This window comes from Pleurodeles waltl, chromosome 11 (assembly GCF_031143425.1).
Source record: "Pleurodeles waltl isolate 20211129_DDA chromosome 11, aPleWal1.hap1.20221129, whole genome shotgun sequence".
Lineage (NCBI taxonomy): Eukaryota > Metazoa > Chordata > Amphibia > Caudata > Salamandridae > Pleurodeles > Pleurodeles waltl.
The window spans coordinates 6,786,703-6,797,818 of NC_090450.1; positions in this window are offsets into that span (position 1 = coordinate 6,786,703).

An 11,116-nucleotide genomic window follows, 5' to 3' on the forward strand; every position below is an offset into this window, starting at 1 on the left:
AAAACTCTTATCTACTTTAAACTGAATCAGAGGAAGGACATTTTGTCCAGGTTCTCTAGGTGTCCAGATGGCGCCATGATGGATTTTAAATCTTGAAAATTTAAGGGCCACATAAAATTATCTGAAACCAGAAGTTGATGACCCTCCCCTGTATCATTAAATATTTCAGTGTCTCTTATGGTAATTGTGATCTCTCAAGGAAATTATATTAAATTAATTGGAAGAGTGCAAAGAGTCAAATCATTGTAATAATGCACTAAGGCCCTCATTATGACCCTGGCGGTCGGCGGTAATATGGTGGAAAGTACTGCCAACAGGCTGGCTGTACTTTCCACCATTTTATGACATTGGTGGTTTAGCTGTAGCCAATGTACCACACTGACCACTGTTGGCAGCAGTGCCACCTTACCGCCATCCGATGGCATGGCCACAAGAGGATTTCCTCCATCCTTCTGGCAGAAATCCAGCTGTGGTCATAATACCGCAGACGGCTGGTAGCCACGGCGATGGGCTTTTGGTGGCCGTCGCCGCAGCGGTAGGTGTTTTTTACCGCCAATGTTATAATGAGGACCTAAATGTCTTACTGCTCCTACTCTTGGCTAAGGCACAAATCTATAGCGATGGTTCCTCAGCGTAATCCCTTCTACCCTACACTAGGCTCTTCACTGTTTCCAGGTCTTTGTTAGCTTCCTTTAATTTTTTATTGTTTATAGTCTCATGTGCTTTGCATTTTTACTCTCATGTTGGAGTTAACCGCTTGCTCTAACATGCTCTGGGCCCCGCGGTCCAGGCTGTTTCCTTTGGTCTGCTTGTTGAGATGTCCTTAAATTCTCCTAAAATCTCCTCCTGTGTTATAAAGGGAGTAAACTTTGTTAGATTCTGACCCTTGAAACCAGTCGAAAGAAGGATACACGTAGCCAGGTAACAAATTCCCCATCTCTGCTTCTGGACTCACCTGTTCATGCACCTGTCGGAAGTGACTACATCTTAGGGAAGTGAATACCTTCTAAACTAGAGAAGAACTCAAACCTCAGCCACAATCAGACAAAAAAGGAGGATAATAAGGACAAATTGATCAGTGTCCATCACCGTGGATTACCACTTCTCTTACATACGCCGCCATCCGACTACACGTCATGGAACACATTCACTCCTATTAAATTCCTTGAAACATTCCTAGTTCTACCTGGTTTGTCCCCTACTGACAAGGATCTCTAAAGTAGCCTTTCTTTCTCGTCCACAGGGACAGTTATCACTCATAGTGCATCCCTCAATTTATAGGATTTAAGCAATTATTTCACACTGAATTAAAGACTTAGCTTTAGTTTAATAAAGTGAATAAGTAGAATCGATTGACTCCAAACCTCTGTGTGGTCTCCGGCAACAATCCAGCGTCTGGTGTGTGCTTTATAAAAGTACTGAGATTCATCATTTCTAGTGCTGTATAAAAGTACTGAGATACATAATTGTTAGTGCTGTATAAAAGTACTGAGATTAATCATTTCTAGTGCTATATAAAACTACTGAGATACATAATTGTTAGTGCTGTATAAAGGTACTGAGATTCACCATTTCTAGTGCTGTATAAAAGTACTGAGATACATAATTGTTAGTGCTGTGTAAAGGTACTGAGATTCATCATTTCTAGTGCTGTATAAAAGTACTGAGATACATAATTGTTAGTGCTGTATAAAGCTACTCAGATACATCATTTCTAGTGCTGTATAAAAGTGCTGAGATACATCATTTTTAGTGCTGTATAAAAGTACTGAGATTCATCATTTTTAGTGCTGTATAAAAGAACTGTAATACATCATTTTCAGTGCTGTATAACAGTACTGAGATTCATCATGTGTAGTGTTGTATAAACGTACAGAGATACATCATTCTCAGTGCAGTATAAAAGTACTGACAATCATTGTTTTAGTGTCACATAAAAGTAATGAGATTCATCATTTGTAGTGCTGCATAAAAGTACTGACATTCCTCATTTTTAGGGCTGTATAAAAGTACTGAGACTCATCATGTGTAGTACTGTATGAAAGTACTGAGATTCATTATTTTTTAGTGCTGTATAAAAGAACTGAGATTCATTATTTTTAGTTCTGTATAAAAGTACTGAGATTCATCATTTTTAGTGCTGTCTGAAAATACTGATTCATTATTTTTAGTGCTGTGTAAAAGTACTGAGATTCAAAATTCATTATTGTTTGTGCTTCATAAAAGTACTGAGATTCATCATTGTTAATGCTGTATAAAAGTACTGAGATTCATAATTTCTAGTGCTGTATAAAAGTACTGAGATTAATCATTGTTAATGATGTATAAAAGTACTGAGATTCATCATTGTTAATGCTGTATAAAAGTAACGAGATTAATCATTGTTAATGCTGTATAAAAGTACTGAGATTCATTATTTTTAGTGCTGTATAAAAGGACTAAGATACATGGTTTTTAGTGCGCATAAAGGTATTGAGATACATAATTATTTCGGTGTTATACATGAAATGAGTTACATAATGTTAGTGTTGGATAAAGGGATTGATACATTATTTTTAGTGCTGTATAAAAGGACAGAGATGTATAATTTTAGCGTATGTTAAAAGGAATGGAATACCTTGTTTTTTGTGCTGTATAAAAGGACTGAAATATATTGTTTTCAGTGCTGCATAAAAGGACTGCGATACATCATGTTAGTGCTTTATAAAAGGACTGAGATACATCATTTTCAGTGCTATACGTGACTGACATACATTATTTTAGTGCTATATTAATGGAGTGAAATACATCCTTTTTAGTGCTGTATAAGATGACTGAGTTACATCATTTTCAGTGGTGCATAACAGGACTGAGATACATAATTTTAGTGTTGTATAAAAGAACTGAGATACATCATTTTAGTGCTGTATAAAAGGACTGAGAAGCATATTTTTAGTGAATTATAAAAAGGAATATCTTATTTTTAGAGCTGTATACAAGGACTGAGATACATAATTTTAGTGCTGTATAAGAGAACCGAGATACATCTTTTTCAAGGATGTAAATACATCATTCTGCCCTGAAGACATCCTGTATCTCACTCGCGCATCTTTAAAATCGCCTCCCTAGCAAGGAATTAAACTGCATTTCATTTGCTCACAAAGTTCAAACTTTATCACCACCAAAGCGCACCAAATGGCACAATATTTCTAAGTTAACAGAGGGGCGCCTTAGATCACCCCAGGCAGGGTGGTATCAGATCTGCAGGCAGAAAAGCTTTCTTCAGACTTCCAGACTCCAATGTTTTTGTTTATAAATTGAGGCCATCGTTTATTTTATGCAGCGAACATAATATTCCATTTGTTCTAAAATGAGGAATACCATGCTCCGCTCATGCCCATATCTCTTAGAACTAATTTAAAACAAAATCATAGAATTGAAAACAATTGAACTAGAAGAGTAATGAGAAATATTGCACGAGTCATTGAGCTCAGTACACTTCGCTTCGCTCTCAGACAGCAAACATTAATTGAAAATAATGCAGCGAGTTTTAAATGGTAGCAGAAAACTTCTAATAAATCCACTTTAAAAAAAACACCGCTTTAATATTAAAACAAGCTAAATATATCATTGGAAAGACAGCAGAGTGCGCCAAGGGCGGGATTGCTTTAATTCAAGCATCAGTACATAACGTCCTACACTGAGTCTACCCCCGGCAGACAGGTATCCAGACGACACTTTACACCAGGCCTAAGGCGTGCACAATGACACACAATACTGTACGGGGGTTGAAACTCCTGCACAAAGGGGAAAAGCGCTTTTCTAAGGATCCTGCTTAGTTTTCAGACACAACTTTTTTTCTTTTTGATGAAGCACCCCATGAGAGTGCGTCTTCTGCAGGCTTGAGGGGAGCATGCGTAGTTTCCCTCATGGAATTCCATGGAGCTACACAAAGTCTCAGCAAGATCCCATGGAGTTCCACGAGCTCGCAGAATCTGGGCGTGCTGCGCTGCTCGTGCTGATGTTTGCCGCTGGGAGCCTGTTATGTGTTGTAAAATCAGCACGAATGGCACCACCTAGCACACCGGAGAGCGCTGCTTCTTCCTGTCGCTCAAGTAGATTTTCTGCTCAAGTGGCAGCTTTCGGAACACAAACAGTTGCATCTGCCCTGTTGAGAAATCTCTCCAGGAGGCATTCTAGCACCCAAAAATCACGCTGGAGGATGCAAATCCTTGCTCATTCTCACCAACTTAACATTGGTGAGCCGCGCATGAGAAGAAAATCTGCCACGCAGTGGTTGTTACAGTTCTGCTCGTACTCCACACTGGAAGCGGAACACAAAACTCTGCAAACGCCACCGGGCTGAGCAGAATTTTTTGCCCACCCCTAGTCTTTTTCAGCTGTCATCCTCATGTACGTTTATTCCCCCCGATGCATTCCGTGTTGTCTTCTCTCTCACACCCTCACTGTTCTACTTGCCTGCGCCTGTGCTCGTCTCCTTCCTGCGTTGATTTGTTGCCTGTGTAAGACCCCTAACTTCTCCTCCTTGTTTTATTCAGCACAAATGGAAGACATGGAGATAGGCCCGTTCGACTCATGGCTTTCCTCGTTCCGTCAGCTGATGCTGGAGGTGTGCCCGTTCAGGCATCTGGAAGTAAAGCATCATCGGCGGATCATCCAAGCAAGAGAATACCAGCAAATAATGCACGGAGGAGCGCAGTGTGTATGCTGGGCACAGAGTGATGATCACTAAACCGTTAGACGATGGTGCAGCACATGCAGGTAGAGAGGCTGAGGGCATGACTTCACACATTTCTTCCAGAACTCCCTCCCTCTTCCCACTAAAATGAGCACCACATCCCCTCAGCCATTGACACAGATTCAGATGCTCCCAGGGTCTCCCTATTTAGCCTATCTGATGTCCTCCTAAGTCTGGTAGAATATCCAGGGCCGTGGCTAGGACACTTAGGGCCACATGTACAAATATCAGAGTATGCAACTCGCAAATTGCGAGATGCAAAACCTGATGTACAACAGTGTCAATGACACTGTTTGCGAGTGACCTACTTCATAAATATTCATGAGATAGATCAGAATTTGGAGACAGCAGACCACCATGTCTGTGACTGCTTTTTAATAAAGCAGTGTTTTTTTTTTTCTAAATGCATCCCATTTTCCTTAAACGAGAGGCATTTAAAAACAAAAAATTAAATGTTTTTTTTTTCATTTTTTCAGAGCAGGCAGTGATCTGTGGGACTGATTCTGCGAATTGGGCCGTTTACGACAAGATAAAAGCTTGGTACATCTGGCCCTAAGTTACTATTCATGTTCCTTATTCCCCGTGGCGTCCACTGCAAATCTCAAGGGGGAGGGGTGGGGGGCGGACCGGGAGAGGGGGGAAATAAAATAAAAAAACATACTTTACCACCATCTCCGTCTCCTGCCGCCTCGTGCTCCTCTTCCCTCCATGTGGTGCCACCAGCACAGACTCCCCAGCAAACATGGCCTCAAAGCAGCACCAGGATTGGTCTGAGCAGCAGTCACTGCTGCTCAGACACAAGGCTGGGGTCTGTGCAATTTCTCCAGTCCAGCTGTGTACACAGCCGGGCTACAGAAACCTAAGTGCTTCATGTGTGTTTGGACCGCATCAGACGGCCGACCAAACACACATGCGCACTTAGTGCACCTTCCCACCTCCCGTGGCCCAGTCCCGCCCCCTGTACTGCTGGCTGAGCCAGCAGATGAAGAATGAAACAATAGTGAAATTATTGTTTCATTTTTCATCTCCTGGCTCTTGGCCGGGGGAGGGGACACTCCTTCGCCATAGCGAACGAGTCGCCCCTGCTTATCCCCTTGCAGACTTAGTTAACATCAAGAAACAGTTCCCTAATATCCATTAAAATCTCATGAAGATTTGAGAAGAGCGGCAAACCGTCTCTGAATGCTACAAGCCTACTTGGACAGATGTGCATCAACTGGTGCATTATTACGCCAATTAAAATTTGCGATCTTTTATTGGAAAACACTAACGGGCCTATGCAGGCACCTGCTGACGCAGCTGCTTGTATGACGACGGAGAAGGCATTCGTAAACACTATAATGATGGTGTGCTCAGTCAAGATTGACTGGACCACAATGTCCAATTGTAAACAGAATAAGCTTGAATCTCCCGATGATTACTTTGATCATCTGAGAGATGTGTCTGAGGTTATGTTGGTGCTGCTTTTGTTCAAGGTCTGAAAAAGACACAGGGACAACTCCTTCCTGTCTGATTTGGGAGGCAGACCAGGGCTTCAGCTGGGTTGTATCTGCTGCTAATAATCTCTCACTGGCAGTGTAAGCCAGGAAAAAGGAAACAAGTGAATCTAAACTTTACAAATGTAAACCACAGGGTGGAGAGGGTGAGAAGGAATGTGGGATCGAGTGAGAGAGACGTAGAAAAGCAAGAGTGAAATACCTGAGGGTTATTAATGTTGTTGTGATACCTCCTATTCCTGTTATTCCTAACCCTGAAAGAAAACTGGCCTGTCCTCCAGCCCTCCACAACATTTATAGCAGGGGATCTGTGTTCAACTTAGTTTTCTGTACACATGCACACAGAAATCCTGCATGTGTTCACAGTTTCATTCTCGAGGGTCCAGTTAATGTGGTGTCATCTCCTACCAGGATTTGTTGAGGCACCATCCATCTTCTCCCAAGATCTAAACAGCATCATCTTTAGATGATATGCTGGTGGACCAATCCAAGACTGAGCCCTTGTATCTTCCTACTGGGTTAGCGGAGGAAAGGCACAAAGCTTCTAAAGAAAAATTTAAATCCTCTCCTCCCTGTTTTCCCTATCTTCATCATACCTTTTCAGCAGGGGAGAGGGACCTGCCATGGTAGCCATCTAGAAGATACCCAGATGAGTCACTGCCTGTCATGTAATGATCCTGTTGGGGATGGCAGGTTACTACAGGCGATGGATTTTGGAATAATTAGCTTTGGCTAACTCCCTCCGAGATTACCTAAAGAAAAGTGTGCGAGAGGGTTTGCATTGGACCATGGCGCTAGCCTTTATGTCTTTGAGATGTTCTCTTGTCCTACGCAAATATTAGGGCTGCCTGATTCTAATAAACCATTCGCTTTCTACTGACATGAACAAGATGGATTTGCATCAGGGATGTTGGTGCAAGATCACAGAGATGAAAAGAAACTTCTTGCATTCTTGACAGTGATGCAGTTGTGGCGGGTCTCCTGCCTTGTTTACGAGCCGCAGCAGTTGCTACCCATCTCGTAGAAGTCTTTGAAAACATTGTCCTTTCACCTCATAGTGGCCTTTCCTCATGCCTCAACTTCATTTTTGCTCAGCACTAAGACCCATCATTTGTCCATAACTAAACCATGTCTGTAGGACATTCTTTTGTTGACCACTTCTCATATTACCCTAGTTTCAAGTCAAGGCCTTGAGAGATGACGGAATTAGGTAAACAGTATGAAGAAACAGGATCCCCAGTCAACAAAAGAAGAATCCATATTTGCAAGAAGTAAAACAACTGGAGACCTCTTTATGTGAGGCAGAGTATTTTGTACACATGTTATTCTCTCTTACAGGTGAAGCATAGATTATCTAAACAGTGAATCTAAAACATAACTGTCTGCATGCGTTATTCTCAATGCACAAGGGATATGACAAATGTGAAACATGTACATTAAAACAGATAGAAGTCAAGGGATCCAATGCTAAGACGTTTAGCCGATATCATTGCTTTCAGTCAAGTAATGCGGGTCAATCAGCCCTACTAAAAGTTCATAAAAACGTACTCATATAAAGGTACATATCAAATAACGGCTTCTGTAAAATATCACCGCCTCTCAGTTTAAGGATCAAATCCACAGAATATAATTGTTGACGCTGTGTGTTTCGACCTCCATGGCGGGCCATTCATTTTAATGAAGACTTCATCAGGACATTGGATGCATAGATACTGTTTCTTCATACAGCTTGCTGGGTTCACAAATCACGTGATTCTTAGCAGTCCTGTTGCTCAGCTGCAGACTACTTCAAGGTATTGCTTACATAGGTTTGTTCATTCATTCCTTTACTGGAGTCTGAAGTTTGCTTGGAAGAATCAGCATTCTGATCAGAGCAGCTACTTGTCTGCTTTCTGACTTTGTGCTCCATGAAGAAGGGACAGCCTGTGCAAGGAAATAGTTTTAACTAACTTTACTGAATAGCAATTTAAAATTAAGAATCATATTAATATGGTTTTCTTTTGTTTGTGTAAAATCTAATATTTATAAAAAAATTATATAATTTTTCAATTATTTCAGACACATGCATTGTGAAGAATTTATGTGCTCTAAAAAGATATTTTATTACATCTGGATTAAAACTGTTTATTTAAGTTTATTTACATTTATATCGTTATAGTATTTTAAAATATTTTCACATTTTTTAAAATATTAAACTTTACTAATTTTCTCTATACTTTCCTATTAGGACAATCCCCAGCACTGTGCTAGGGATCTCCGCCTACGTGTGAAAAGTTACTAGTAGAAACTTTACACTCATAATTTCAGTCTTAAATACCTCAACCTCCTTAACCAGGCGGTGGAGGCGTGTACATTTACATATAGGTGTGAATCTACACTCGGAAATGGTGACTAGTGGAAAAGAATAGACTGATACACAGGTGCAGGAGGAGATTTACATGAGAGTAAAGCTACCCATGTAAATTTACCCATGTGAATAAGGCTTCATTCCCAAGGAATCAATCGGGAACATGGAGTCTGCTGAAATGGGTTTTTTCCACAGAAAAGTTTGGGGCCAAAATTTGATAACTTTTTGAGTGATGGTGGAAGCACTTCTTTGGCGCAGCGATGACTCAAAATGCTAGCCGAGGTTTCCAAGGTGACACAAGTACTCATTTGCATCACGTTGCGTGACTGTAAAAAAAATGACGCAACTCCTTGCACTGCATTGCACTCTGTTGGGTAGGAGCTATGCTGGCAGAATACAGGCATTCCTATTCATCTACCCATGCATTTACTAGACCTAGTGCACTGGGTTTGCGCCAACATGGTGCACCAATGCAAGAGAAGTGACCTTTCTGCTTTACATTGGTCAAAGGTTAGTACGTCCATGCCTAGTCTAGAAGTGAAGAAACTTACAAAAACATTAACTGTGCAAAGGCCCAGTCCTTCCAGCATTATTCAAGTTGACTTTCCACCAACTGAATAATTCACAGGACTGAATCCTGCTAGTCGACTTACTCATGGAAATCTATGATTGTTCTTAATTTCCAAGCACCTAATGAGGGGGTTAATTCACAAAAGTGGTTAGAAGTATGGGAAGTGGTTCTATAGGAGTCTCTTTTATCAATCAATCAATCAGGAATTTTAAAGAGCGCTAATCCCCCGTGAGGGTATCCAGGCGTTAGGTCTAGCATACTCGGGGGTTCAGTCAAAGTGCCAGGTCTTGAGTCCCCTTATGAATTCCTGCGGGGAGAGAGGTCATCAGGTAGATACAGAGGCTGTTCCAGGATTAAGTGGCAAGATGGGAGAAGAAACGATCTCCCCTTTTGCTGCGACGGATGCAGGTGGTGCGAGTGAGGGAGAGAGATGGAGAGCACAGTAGTCTGAAAGGTCCATGGAGGCTCAGGTGGTGGTTGATGTATGCTGGTCCTTGCTTGTGAAGGGCTTTGTAGGCGAGCATCAGAATCTTGGATTGGCATATCTTGTGTACCCAGAGCCAGTGGAGTTTGTTGAGGTAGGGTTTGAGGTGGGTCTGTCTGTGTGAGGCCGATGATAAGTCTGGCCATTGAGTTATGGATTGTTTGAAGTCTCTTCAGGATGTTTGATGTGATTCGGGCATTGAGAGCGTTGCTATAGTCCAGGTGGCTGGTGATGAGGGCTTGAGTGAGGATTTGTCTGGTGGAAACCAGGAGCCATTTACAGATCTTACAAAGCATGTGGAGCTTGAGGAAGCTGGCTGAGGCGACGGTGTTGATCTGCATCTTTATGGTGAGTTTGCTATCCAGTATGATGCTGAGGTTCCGGCTTGGTCCATGGGGGGCGGTGCCAGGTCAGCGGGCAACCAGGAGTCGTCCCACGGTGAGGCAGTGTTCCTGAAGAGCAGGACTTCCGTCTTGACCATGTTGAGTTTGAGGTAGGCGTCTTGCATCCACCTGGTCATGCAGAGGTGGAAGTTGGCCTTTGTGGTGGAGGGGTCTCAGGAAAGTGAGAGGATGAGCTTGATGTCATCCGCATAGGAGATGATGTTTAGTCCATGGTTTCTGGCGATGTTGGCCAGGAGGGTCATGTAGGTGCTGAAAAGGGTGGGGCTGAGTAATGAACCTTAAGGGACACAGTAAATGATGTTCTTGGCTTCCAAAGTGAAGGGAGGGAGGTGGACGCTCCGAGTTCTACCAGAGAGAAAGGATGCGATTCATCTTGAAAGCGCTGTCTTGGACGACGATGTGATGGAGCCTCTTTATCCAGGTGCAGTAGGAGGCAGTGTTGAAAGCTGCTGAGAGGTCGAGGAGGAGCAGAGTGGCTGAGTTTCCTTTGTCAAGGAGGGTTCTGATGTTGTCTATCGCAGAAATCAGGGAAGGTTTGGTGCTGTGCTTGGGGCAAAACCCGGATTAGGATGCATCCAGAAAGTCAGTGTTCTCAAGCACTTCCATGAGTTGAGTTGATGGTTGATGGCCTTTTCAAGGACTTTGGCAGGAAATAGGAGCAGGGAGATCGTCAGAGGTTTTTGAGCTCATTGGGATCTGCAGAAGGTTTCTTAAACAGAGGGTTGATCTCGGCAAGTTTCCAGTCGTCCGGGTAGGTGGCTGAGGTGATGGACGCGTTGAAGATGTCTGTGACCTTGCTGCTGATCATGCTGTTACCGAGGTTGGATATACAGTGAGCCAGGGTCCGTATTTCATACTCTTACCTGCCTTTGTGAATCAATTCATAAACAACTAATTCCATTTTAATAAAAGCACAAATAGTGCACAGTAGTTTGTGTTTGTACTAACTGTATAGGAATGGTCGCTAAATATTTAATCTTATTCCCATTTTGTATGTTTTTTTGGGCAGATCACAAACTTCATCCCAGAATGTTTGGGACTTCTCATAAGATAAGAAACGTACCGCAAGCATAAGA